Raw genomic sequence first — 13,875 nt, 5'->3', positions numbered from 1 at the left:
CTCTCAGTCATTCTGTCCCTGTTCCTTCCTGCTAACAAGCCATCCCAATCCTAAGGGACCCTGAAGGAGGCCTTCCTTGGCCTGCTCCTCTTCACATCCCTTTGAAGCCAACAAAGCTGCCCTCTCAATCTCCATCAGCTTAGCTCCGGCTGTTCCTCTACAGATTCAGGCTCCAACAGGGGCATGACACATGCTTTCAATATTTGATTATTCTACTCTACAACAATAAAGGGCATTCCTGTTTCTTTACCTCAAAACGCTTATATTGTGAGCATTTGAAAAAACATTTGCACACCTTACATACTGTCTATTAAGTAGACAGAGAGCAGGATTAGTCCAGAAACATGTCAAAATTAGGATCATGGCTGTGTTCCTGCCTCAAACCATGTTTGCAAATAATGAGACTGAAAATGTGTAAATAGGTACATAACATTTTTCAAGTTTGGACTGATGTTCACATTTGAAATCTACAACGCCCGTGTGTCTCTTGGCTAAGAATCTTTTTAGCTATATAGTACCTTTCATTGTTCTCCCCTTGGCAAATCTTCTCCATCATCCAGACTCTTGTAGAACTTTCAGTCTTCTGTATTTCAATTAATATTTATTGGTCCAGTCATCCAAAAATGATTGCAAAATATCTCTTTCCTTTTGCCTTGCTCACAGCTGTCCTCAGGCTATACACGTTATGATTTGAAAAGTGCTGCCTTAATCCATAATGAGGGCCATGATGGCAGAGAAAGATGAGGATTGCAAAATAACACACCTGGAAAGAAGCACCAAACAGGAGAAGGCTGGCTATATCTATCTATCTATCTATCTATCTATCTATCTATCTATCTATCTATCTATCTATCTATCTATCTATCTATCTATCTATCTATTTGGCTATCTAGCTATCTAGCTATCTAGCTATCTAGCTATCTATCTAGCTATCTAGCTAGCTATCTAGCTATCTAGCTAGCTATCTAGCTATCTAGCTAGCTATCTAGCTATCTAGCTATCTAGCTAGCTATCTAGCTAGCTATCTAGCTATCTAGCTAGCTATCTAGCTATCTAGCTAGCTATCTAGCTAGCTATCTAGCTAGATAGATAGCTATCTAGCTATCTAGCTAGCTATCTATCTATCTAGCTATATAGCTAGCTATCTAGCTAGATAGCTAGCTATCAGTGGTGGGTTCCTACCAGTTCGGACCAGTTCAGCTGAACTAGTAGTAGTTTGGCGGCCTGGGTCACTGGAACCAGCAGCGACCCAGAGCTGCCACGCCCTCGAACCGGTCTCTCCATCTTGGGGTTTTGTTTTGGGTTTTTTTGCTTTTTATTGCACTTTATGGCATATATGTATATGTATGTGTACGTGTGTGTGTCCTGTATATGTATATATATATGAAATATTAATACATTACACACACATACATATTAATATTAAAACATTAAAATTTAATAAAGAATTATAGTCAATAGAATCAAACAAAAAACTACAAAGTGATAGGTGCCATATGACATTAGTTCAAAATTCTCATTTTTTAAATTTTATACTGATGATAACCCAGAAAATGAAATAAAATTTTATTATATGCATGACACTGCTTTTGCAATGAAGATTAAGAGAATGTTTTTAAGAAAAATGCAAACTTAGGACACAGCTTGATCACATTTGGAATTGGAAGAAAGTAAGGACAGAAGTTGATCAGAATGAATGTGGCAAGAATCAAGGATTAAACACTTAACTATCAGTAATTAACTGCACACAGTAAAAATACTATTCTGGGTTGGTTACTGAATAGAGAAAAGATCTAAATCAGTAATGAAGCATGAAACCAGTTCCTTCTCCCTATATCACACCCTTTTAATCTTTTATTCATAAACTGGAGGTATGACTAGTTAAAGCCCTTAGATTTAGAAAGGAAGCCCAAATGCCAGCGTTTTGGAAGATGAAAATGAAGCAGTGTCTCCATTTCTAGAATCACAGTCCTCAAGATCAGATATATTTCCATAAAACTGGATTGTCAAGTGCAGGGAAAATTGGAAAATCCAGGCAGTCCAAATAAATATAAAGGTTTATTATAAGCTTGTGCTCTCTACAAGAATCTGAACTACTAACAGTCAATGGAATTCAAGATGGGCTGGACTTACATCTCTTGTGGGATTCGAGATTGATGACACATTTGACCCCTCTCTCACACTCAGCCTGGTCATCTCCTACATCAATATTGCCTTTCCTCTGTTACTTTTCAAGGACTTGATAAGATCTTGAGGTCCTATGTGTTTTGTTGAATACTTTCTAGGATACCATATAATTTAATCTCAGTTTTTACTTTGTACAACCACAAAGATGCAACTAAGACTACTAAAATCTGGACAGAATAAATATTTTCTCCTACCGAGCCACCAACTTTATGGGTTTCTGACATAACCAATAGTACTAGAATCATGTAATATAAACAAGTCTTAGATCAAGGGTAGCTTTGCCATATCAGGATTGCAATGCCATAACAGCAATTATATAGGAGCTTGAGCAGGATGCTGCTAGCATGGTCTGATGTCCACACAAATGCCTTCCTTCCTATTTCATCTTCACTCTTTTTGAACAGACTGAACAGAAATCAAGAGTGAATCTGTTTTGCCCATGTATAATAGTCATCCCATTAGAATTCCCTGGTTTTTGCATAATACTTCAGATATAAAAGTTGTAGCACATTATCTACAACATTCATATCCTAAAATATGATACCTTAACTGAGGCTAACTATTCAGAGAATTTCTACGATCTGAAGGCAAAAATAGATTGCACTTGGCTTGTTAGTTGACTTTTTTATTATTTCCTAAAGCCTTCTATTTAAGTGAAAAGCTTGTGTGGATTATATCTTTCAGCTGTTTGATGTTTCAACCTGCCTATGGCATTTTCATATTGGCTGTTTTGCTACTGATAATTTTGAAACCCTCCAAAGAGACCTCTGCTCTGCTCATGTGCTTTTGCATAGCATCTGCAAAATTCAAGTCGTGTTTTAATGTTAGTTGGAGCAGTCGCATCCGCAGATGTCTGGAATCTGGCACCAAAACTACTGTGGCAAGAAAAGCAAATTTTGGGATTGAAATGAAACATTCATATTTTATACAAATTTATTTAATCCCTCTTGAAAATGTGTAGTTTCTTCAGTTATTCAAAAGAAACAGATATGCAACTCGGTAGTGCAGACAGAGGGAAGATCATGTCCAGAGTAAAGTTTTCTTCCATACTCCGTAATTAGATGCTAAATATGATCGCCATTTATCCAAAACTCTATTGTCCTCAAATATTAAGGCATTCATCTAAAATTATGAATACATTTCTTTCATCTTGCACTTTGGTCACCTCCCATTCTACCCAAGGGTGGGTTGCTGCTGGTTTTACTATTGGTTTGCAACCCGCATGTATGCGCTGTTCAATGTAACTTGTTCTTCATGCAGGCGCAGAACAATTTACAGTGAACTGCGCACGTGCCGTCACTAAAAACCAAAATGGTGGCAGCCCAGTGGTAGCAAGGGAACCAGTTCGGGGGCATGGCAGGCCCGGGTTGCTGCTTGTTCTGCGACCCAGTCTGAATTCCACCACCGGTTTGGCCAAACTGGGCTGAACCAGGAGCAACCCACCTCTGATTCTACCCTTTAAAAAAGGATATGGATGTATTCAGGATCATTTACTGTGTCCCAAATATCATGCCTGGAACATGCCAAAGAAGGGAGACATTTTAACATTATTCCTATATTAAATATATTAAAATGTCCCTGCAGTTAAACTAGATGAATCCCACATTTCAAGAATTTTGATTTTATTTTGTTTTGTGGGGCCGATTTCTACATACACTTTTAAAACTATTTCAAAAAATATCCTGCTTCTATTTGCATTTTGAAGCAAATAAGTTTACATTATATAGACAGTGCATGTTTATATCTGTGCTTTTTTAATTTCATAATAGTTGTGCCAGGTTTCAATTGATTAGGTGTTTAGGCAATACTCCCACCAAATGTGAACTGGTTCAGTGGAGTTGGGGAGGGGCATAGGTGGGAGACCAGGTATTATAATGTTATATTTATTTTTAAAAAGAATAAAATCTCCCTTGAATTAGGTTTGGCTCTGGTTAGTATATGGAAATATATATAAATACACACACACACACACACACACACTTCTATATGTGTGTGTATGTGGATGGATGGATGGATGGATGGATGGATGGATAGATAGATAGATAGATAGATAGATAGATAGATAGATAGATAGATAGATAGATAGATAGATATAGATGGATGTGTATATGTGTATGTATATGTATACGTATGTGTATGTGTATGTATTTGTAACTATATGGTTCTGAGGTGCTATTTTTTTAAACTTCCCAATCCAGCCTTTAGTTCTGGCATTTTCTGATGGGCTCTTTCTAAGTATCTATGAATCCCAACTCTGTTAGCTTTTTTTGGGATTAGCCAGGAATTGGTTGAGAGCTGTTATATGGTTCGGAACATTAAAAAGTTGACCCATTAATTAGCCCACGGATTTAGATTTAGCTCATAAAGAGACTCAACACTAAGGTGACCAGACATAACGCTTTTGGCGGGACACCCCCTCTTTTTGATGCATTTTCCCGCATCCCGCCCGCTTTTTTAAAAGGCACGCTTTTTTTGGCGCTGGCAGCTCCCGCCCATCAGCTGCTGGGCTGGCTCATCGTTCTGTTCTATGCTACCTACAAATTTAAGCCAGCCCAGCCTGCCGCTCACTGAGTTGATTGGCTGGACTCCAGCCAATCAGTGAGCTGGCCAACCAGCTCACTGATTGGCTGGACTCCTTAGCTGAGCACGCATGGAGTCTCCATTTTATTTTGTCTTTCTTGTTGGGGTTGCAGCTGCGCTTACTGGTGGTGAGTAAAATAAATCATGTTTTGTAAAAAATTTTACTCGGGAGTAAATTTTACTTACTCCTGAGTAAAAATTTTACTCGGGAGTAAAATTTACTCCCGAGTAAAAATTTTACTCGGGAGTAAAAAGCGGCTGCCGGTCGTGCAGAGAACTTCCATCCAGACTTGCCGCCCGTGCTGGCTGTGAACTCCGCAAAGCCAAAGGGGGAGAAGGCAGGAGGCTGTCTCCTCCTCCCAGCCCAGCAAACAGTCCTTTTTTCAGCTGTGCAGACAACTTCCACGTGGCTCTCGCAGCCCGGCAGAAGCATTTTTTCGGGGGAGGGCTTTGCCTTAAGCAAGAATTGCATTAAAGACCAGAGCAACAGGTATCAAATTATCTTGAACAATAGTTTGCAGTGTTTTCATATCTTGCACCCAGCTTTTTAAATTTATTATTAAATAATTTGTATTCTATCAGGGGCTTTCAGCAGTTTACAGCAACAAAAATGCCAAATAAAATTATATTATTATAAAATCATTGTAACAATTCCACAAAAACAATAAAAAGAAAATCCAGTGATAAAACCATATTAAATCCCAATGGCTCTAGAAGACAGAATAATTTGTACAGCCTTCCTGAATGGACAGCAGGTTAGGGCTCCCTGCTCTGGAGGAGGTTTCCAAAGGATGGGCACTGAAACCTTCCTCCTGAGAAAGCCCTACCTTTGTCATGAATGGGATTACAGGGCCTCCCCAGAAGATATTTAAAGCTCTGGTAAGATAGCTTTGAGGGGGGTGGTCTTTAAATATTTGGACTTTAAGCTGATTTTGGAACATCTGTAAATTTGAAAGCACAAAAAATGCTATTGGCTTGTTTCCAGATGAGTCATTTACTGTAAGGAGTATAGGCTCAATGTATTTTAAAATAATATTTTATTTATTGTGCATATGATTTTTTAAAATAGTGGTATTCTGTGTTGATTCTTTTTTTAAATTGTCTTAGACTATTTAAAAAAAGATTCTATCCAAAATAAATTGAAACAAGCCATTTTTAAAATTTCTATGCACAATACTTTGAAATGGACTCAGGAGTCATGATTGACACTGAGTGAATTTGCACTTTTAATAATCAGGAAGATACAATGGCATTGAAAAAAGTGACTGATGACCATTTTTGACACTTAGCGACCATTTTCACACTTAGCGACCGTTGTGGCATCCTCATGGTTACGTGATCAAAATGTTGATGTTTGGCAACAGATTCGTATTTCTGATGATAGTTTGAAATGGTGACAGTATAAATTATTGCTGGTGTAATACTTAACAATGGTTTTTAAGGATTTCTTTTATTTATAGAATACCTTTTTTATTATTTGGGGGGGGATTTTTACTTTTAAATTGTTTATAAAATGTATTTACTACAAGAAATGTTCCTTTTTGCAAATGTGATCTTTGCAAATCTTTGTGATGCAATATGTTCAGACCAGGTTTATGTGTCTCAAAGTGGCTGCTATTCTATGGGCAGGCCAGGTTGGTGCAAGGCAGCTTTGCCAGATTTGGTGTGTTTCACCCTCATTGAATTTTATATCGTATAAAGAATGGAAGGAGGAAGGAAGAGAAAAAAGGAGGAAGGGAGTGAGTGAGGAAAGAAGAGGATGGAAGGAGGGAGGAAGGAAGGAAGAGAGGGAAAGAGCAGAAGACAGATAAGGTGAAGGTAGATAAGCAAGAGGAATGAAGGAAGAAGTGAGGAGTCTCGAGGAGGGGGAAAACATTTAGTGACCAAAGTTACAATGGCATTGAAAAAAGTGACTGATGACCATTTTTCACACTTAGCGACCGTTGAGACCATTTTTCACACTTAGCGACCGTTGCAATCATTTTTCACACTTAGCGACCGTTGCAGCATCCTCATGGTCACGTGATCCAAATTTTGTTTGGCAACAGATTCGTATTTATGCTGGTTTCAGTGTCCTGGGGTGACCTTTTGACAAAAAAAAATTTTTTTAATCAAGCCCCCCCCCCCCCCCCCCGGTCAAGGGTGTCCCTCTTTTCCAATCTGAAAATCTGGTCACCTTACTCAACACCTGCATAATTCCACCCAGTCGACCATGTCTGGAAAGAGACAATTTGGGAAACAAATAGGGATAGTTGTCAGCCATTTAAGGTAGGCCATCCAGGAAACAGATTCTGCAAGAATGACTGGAACTCTATTTTTTAACATTGGCAATTGCAACACAATCTTGAAAGCCTGCCAGGATTTTTCTCCCTTCCCTCTTATATCAAAGGGAGTTAAGACAAAGCCAAGTAAAGCTTCTTTCTAATGTTCCCTTTTGTGCTGGGCTTAAATCATGTTGTGCTAACATTCCTTTTCCAAGGTCATTTCTGTGGTTCTCTACCATACTCTCCCTTTCCTGCCCTCTGGGAGGGCTGAAACTGCCAATTGCAAGAGCTGCCTATCAGTTCTTCCACACAGACCAAAGTCTGGAAGAATCTCCATGTGGGGCTAGTCCTATATCAAGGCACATAAGGAAAAGGGAGAAGGATATGAAAATATTGAGTTGTTTAGAATTTCTGGTTGTGTTATTGCAGAATGAGCACCATGTCTTTTATTTTCAGACATGACTGCATTAAATCTGTAACAGAAAGATGACAGTAATGTCTTTATTATACTTTGGATGGTTATAAACATTTTGCAAAAATCATACAGCATATAGATGTTCCACAGAGCAGCCCTCCCTGCTTTGTGGATTATTTTCCCCTCAGATTTGAGAAAAGCCCCAAATCTCTTGGCCTTCCACAAACGGAATGGGACAATTTGCCACAATCAACTCGTTGGCTAACTTTTTCCATGGACAACTTGTCATGGCCAATTCACCATGGCCAACACTCTGCAGGAAAACTCACCACAGCCAACTCACCATGGGACAACTTGCCGCATGACAATTTAACAATTCTATTTAATTATCAAAAATAAAAAAACATTATTTTAATTTTTGCCATTCACGTATCATTCTGCAGGGTTGGACTAGAAGACCTACAAAGCCCTATCCAACTCTGTTATTCTGTATTCCGATATGAAGGACTGATCTAGATTATGTAGCAATTGTTAACATGAACAAATAAGCAAAGTCATTCTGTTTCCATGGACCAAAATGATGGATTGATCACCAGTGTGCTAAAATAACAAGGGCATTGGCTGCCACATGCTGACCCAATGCATTTTCTTTACTCAATGATCTTTGAACAAAAGGAAGTATACCTATAAAAAGAGATTTTTAAATTCTACAAAAAAAAATTGTAATAAGGGAATAGTTCAACCTACTTGACAGAACTTAATAATGGCAGGCAACAACTACAATTTCTTGGAAACTAGTTATAGTACAGTTAAATCCTGAGCCCTCTTCTAGCTGAATGCCATCTTCCAGGCATGTGGGAGGCTCATTTTTCACTGCTTTTTATGGGGGGGAAATCATCCTATTGAAGGTGGATAGGGTTCCTCTCTCTAATTCTTACAGTAATTGAATGTGAAGATTGAAAGCCAACTTGGAAATAATCAAGTTCAATATTTGCCCAGTGCAGAAATCCACTAATAGACCATTCTCATAAGATAGCCATCCAGACTCTGTTTAAATAGCTCTCCAACAAAGGAGTCTACCAAGAGGGGAAGGATCCACATTACTAACAGAGATAAGAGTGCTTAAGAGCATTGGTCTTCCTCTGCAAAGAGTACTCAGTGCAGATTAAGTGTGACAAGTCGTAGATCATGACCTCTCAGAGAAGATCAAGAATAGAGAATTGATGATTATACTACTGAGCATGTAACATGTTTTGAGTGATTGGGACTGCTTTTGTCCCACAGGGAAATGCAGCAGCCATATATCTTATACTTTTCAGAATTCTCAAATAAGTAAAGCAGAGTGAGGGGGGCTGCTGGTTCAGCCCAGATAGGGCGAACTAGTAATAGCCATGGCAGGAGGCTCCGCCCACCTGCCCACTCCACCCACCACATGCGCAGAAGCGCTGCGTGCACACCCAATCTGGTAGTAAAAAAATAGCAACCTGTTCTGACCCCCCCTCTTCACTCGTTCACAAACGACAGCCAGACAGAACTTCAAAGGAAATATCTTTATCAGTCCCAGCTCAAGCTGGTTGCGAGCCCAAAATAAACATAGATAAAGTCTCTGGCAAAAAGTTACACAGCAAATGCAAAAACAAAACTCTTACAGCAAAACAGGTTTACAGAAAGCAAATCACTTATCCAAATGCCTCTTTGAATCACTAACTCGAATAGGAACGGAACTGAACTCATGAACAAACAAGCGATGAATGAACGAACGTTGACTTCTGCAACCAGGGCGTGGCACCATCAGTCCTTTTATCCGTAGGAGAAGACTCTAATGAGTCCTGCATCCCGAAACAACTCACAGCAAGCTTCTGCTGAGTCACAACAGCAACCCACCTCTGAAGTAAGGGTATTAATTTCAGAAGAGTGCGGGGGCCTAGAGGTGGAGCTCTTGCCTCACAATCAGGAGGCTGTGAGTTTGATCCTAGGTAGAGACAGATATTTCTCTCTCTGGGCACAATGAGAATATATATGCTGAAAAAACTCCGTGTTGGCAACAGGAAGGGAATCCAGTCAGTAAACACTCTGCTAGCTTCATTCAATTGCCCAGACTCCACCCTGCAAAGGATTATGGAGTCATTAAAAGAAGATGATTAATTTCAGAAGAGTAAACAAAAAATTATTTTTTCCATCATGAAACTATTTGAGGTCAAGGTACTAATCCAGCTTTTAAATGGAATACAATTAAGCCTCTGCATGAATGTTACTATGTAAGAGACTATTTAGCAAACATATCTGAAGAATTTTGGAGGGAGGCTTATTGTTTACCAAATGAGATTCTCTTCTATTCATATGTGCAAATCAAGGGTGAGACAAAGATACAGCCTATTTTAGTTAATTTTTCACCCATAAGGATTAATCTTGCTAACTATGATGGAAAACCGTCAGACTTCTCCCATATGGAGAGTTGACGAAAAATGGTTATGCCGCTCATTTTCAAGTATAAGATGGATAAAATAGTTCTCAAACAGCTCAGATTAAAATTGGAAGATTAGAAATCTCATTCTGAATATTGCAAACTTCTCCCCTATGCTGACGCAAAGGTGGTTTTTTTCAAGAGGCAACTGGACTTTCTAGTTTTTGTTTGTTTTTGTTTGGAAAACATTTCATTTCTCATCCAAGAAGCTTCTTCAGCTCTGGCTAGTGGAGAATGGAAGGGTTTATACTCCTTGCAGAGGAGTAGGGATGAGAAGCGAAACACCTTCATAGAAAAACCAGAAAATCCACCTGCCTCTTGAAAAAAGCACCTTTGGGACAACCATGACCTGGATGACTAAGAATCTCCATAGACATTCTCTTATGCTGAGTTAGGGAACCAACTGATTGGTAACCTATACATCACAGAACTTGCATTGCCCTTCTCTTTTACTATTTTACTCTCGGCAAATCTCAAAAGTAGGTTTAAGAATATATATACTACTATTATATCCTTCTGGGGATTGTCAAAAGTTTTATTATATGATGCTTTATATAAAAGCTTATGTGACAGTTTAATAATCCTTCTTATTTTAAAAAAATTGCTTGGATGAATTTTATGTACAGCATCTTTTCTCCAATGGAGTCTCTAAGATTGTCAGTGTAACCAAATTCTCCATGACAGCAAGCAGAATTTGCCAAATGATTCCCCCCCCCACACACACACACCCTTTCATTTCTTTTCTCACTCTCTCCCACATACTGTTTAGCTGGCAGTTCTATATTTGGCTGTAACGGGTTATTAGAAGTTTGAGAAGGCAAACCGACTTGTCGCTTATCTCCTGTTACCTTGCCTGTTGTGTTAATATGTCTTTGTTTATAATTATTAATTTTTGTAAGGCTGCTCAGTGACCATGATAATGAATATTTGAATTGAATCAGGTATCCAGTGGTACAACTGGCAGCAATTTTCCAGGGTCAGGATTTCTCTACTATGGTTCTTAGCTCGGCAGAGAACTTCCAAGTGGAAGGATGCTAAGGAATAAAGCAAGTCTTTTCTTAAAATGCAGCTTTGGATTTTTGATAGAAATTAAAAGGAAAGGGGAAAACTGGAATAGGTGATATTCCAAAATTTGCTTCCTACAAATGCCCTGTGGAAGTCCAAATAGCATGTGTGGTGAAATCATTATGCAAAGTAGTGCTTGAGTTAGATCTATAAGTTGCATTGTCTACACATTGAGGTACATGTCCTCCTTTGCCCCTCAAATTCCTTTTGGGGGTACCCGTGTTTGTGTGGCCATTATCCATGCTTCGTTTGTCAAGGATCATCTTCACATAGATTCCAACTTCAGTTCCCATGATCCATGTATACAAACTCCCAGCCATTATTGGAAGATATTCAGAGACTTATGAGGTAATGAAAGCTATTCCAGTTGCAATAATATGCCTACACATGACAGCCACAGTAGAAATTATTTTCCATTGAAAAATAATTTCCAGGTCAGGGGTTTTGACCTGAAAGCTCATTTGTTCCTTTAATGGAAAGCTGCTAACCAACTTTAATATTTAGAATAACTACATAATTAAAAAAGTAAATCTGACACAGATTGCAGCTCAAACTGGAGACCATTCTTTAACCATAATCTAATACATGGATAACCCCAAATTTAGTGTTCTCAATGCATAGAATGTATACTCAGTGGCGAGATTCTGCCACTTTAACAACCTGTATGGTGATCACGTATTGCGTGTGCAGTTTCTTGGGGTGTAACACAGGTGAGGCGCGGCAATCCGCTCTGCTGTGCTAATCAACTGAGAGGATATAGATAAGTACATTGCAAGGGAAGGAGGCTAACCTGATCATTGGAGTGAGCCGGTTCACTCTCAGCTGATCGTCGGCGCTACCGGTTGGCCTGAACCGGTAGAATCTCATCCCTGTCATCAACTGAATCTCATCCCTGTGTATACTTTGATTTAGTGAGTTACTTAAAAATCATTTATTTATTCATTCAGTTTGGATGCTGACCGACTCCAACAGATTCTTAATAATATGAATTGGATGTACTGCATTTATTCAATGATTTATGCTATCTTAAATAAGATTCTTGAGATTCATGTTTAGTTCAGGTTTAATAGTAGTTCTTAATCTTTCATGTGATATAATATGTTCAGTATAGTTAACTATTTACAACTACATAACAGTGTGCTAGGAAACTGTACTATCCATGAGAATTCAAAATCCTAGTTTTTTTAAAATATTGTATTCTTTTGTTATTTCATGTTTTTTCTTGTAGATGTGTGAGAGAGACAGAAGGTGGGGAAAAGAAAGAGAGAGAGAGAGAGAGAATTTTTTTATAGAGCAAGGTGGGAAGTATGCATGTATTCAATTTAAAAAGTGTTCAATTAAAGAAAAATAGGAAACAAAGGGAGTCCTCAGAGGGGAATTTAAAAAAATCAAGCTGCAAGCATGTACAGTATAGGAAACCCCACCTATTCTTCACATAGATTCTGCATGCAACATACAGACAGAAGGGTTGAAGATTCAGTTTTGTGACTGAGGTGCCATCTTGATTGTTTGGCCCTGCGCCTGCTTCTCCCCCTTACCCCTTAATTATAACCTCAAGGGGAATTTGCATAGAAGTAAGACTGAGAAGAAAGGCAAAGCAGTTTTACTGTTGATTGTAGTTTGAAAAGTTGCGTGTCCTCACTAAGAAGCCCATCTTCTTTGGAATAAAGGACCAGCTCCTTTAAATGGTCTCACAGGCCTATCATTTTAGACAAAGTATAAGACGTTGAACAAAGATGCACGCCCGCTATTGGAAAGTACCCCTGCCCTGAAAAAGACGAAGTGCTGAACAGAAGATGGCGGCTATAATTACCAACAAAGAAGTCTTTAAATGAGAAGCTGCCTTCGACAGTCACACGCCACTAAGTGTGCTTGCTTTTATTCCATTTTCTCCCATCAATTCATTCGTATTCACTGCCAGTCCTTATGCCAATTAGCTTTAATTTCTACTATACACAATGACATCAGCAGCCAATGAGATTCTGGTCTTGCAGGATTTTAGTGTGCCTATAAACTACAGAAAATTGTCCTTGGCTAAACTCCTGCTTTCAGATTGGCTGTTGACAATAGACATGGTTAAGTTCAGGGTAAGAGCCATTAAGCGTAATTACTACCACAGGGTAAAAGTTTAATTGTGTTAAATTTTAAATCTGCATAGCCTAAGCTTATTTACAAGCTGGCTAGGCCTTCGTGTTACATAAGAGAAAATAAATCTGTACTTTAAAAATTGCTGCTTGCCAACTTTTATTTTACAAAACAAAAACTTTTTTAAAAGCTGATAAAAGCCAGTCGTATCTCCAACTCATTTCCTTCCTAATGGGACCACACTAAGAATTGAGGATTTGATGATTGATTGAAGGAAAATGCTTTGGCCCTAGAAACGACAAGATGAATATCCTATGAAATATGACCCATGGAAATTAAGGATTTATTCTCTCTATTCCCTCCTTTTAGGTTGATTTGGGAAGATCATAAATTTAATAGCATTTTAATATATATATTGATCCAAGCCTTTCTTCACCAATGTTCTGTTAGAAATCTTTATAGGAAGGGCTCTGGCTGATGGTGAATCAGAGGTAGAAATACTTGGTGGTAGAAGCTGTACCTGGCCACAGAATGAGTTCTTCTAATTTGGGTTTAGGAGTTACCTTTATGGATTTTTTTAACACCAAAAAAGGGTGACACGGTGGCTCCGTGGCTAAGATGCTGAGCCTGTCGATCAGAAAGGTCAGCAGTTCGAATCCCTAGCACTGCGTAACGGAGTGTGCTCCTGTTACTTGTCCCAGCTTCTGCCAACCTAGCAGTTCGAAAGCACTTTAAAAAATACAAGTAAGAAAAAATAGGAACCACCTTTGGTGGGAAGATAACAGTGTTCTGTGTGCCTTCGGCATTTAGTCAAG

General features: G+C 38.7%; 1 protein-coding gene across 7 annotated transcripts in view; it reads left to right on the top strand.

Annotated features, from left to right (window-relative positions):
* LMO1 (LIM domain only 1) overlaps positions 1 to 13,875 on the top strand; it is a 132,716-nt gene that overhangs the window by 92,382 nt on the left and 26,459 nt on the right. The window lies entirely within an intron of this gene.

The sequence above is a fragment of the Thamnophis sirtalis genome, unplaced genomic scaffold, assembly GCF_051295495.1.
Source record: "Thamnophis sirtalis isolate CommonGarterSnake01/CBP01778 unplaced genomic scaffold, rThaSir2_p1.2 scaffold_1, whole genome shotgun sequence".
Taxonomy (NCBI): domain Eukaryota; kingdom Metazoa; phylum Chordata; class Lepidosauria; order Squamata; family Natricidae; genus Thamnophis; species Thamnophis sirtalis.
This window is presented reverse-complemented; position numbering and strand designations above follow the sequence as displayed.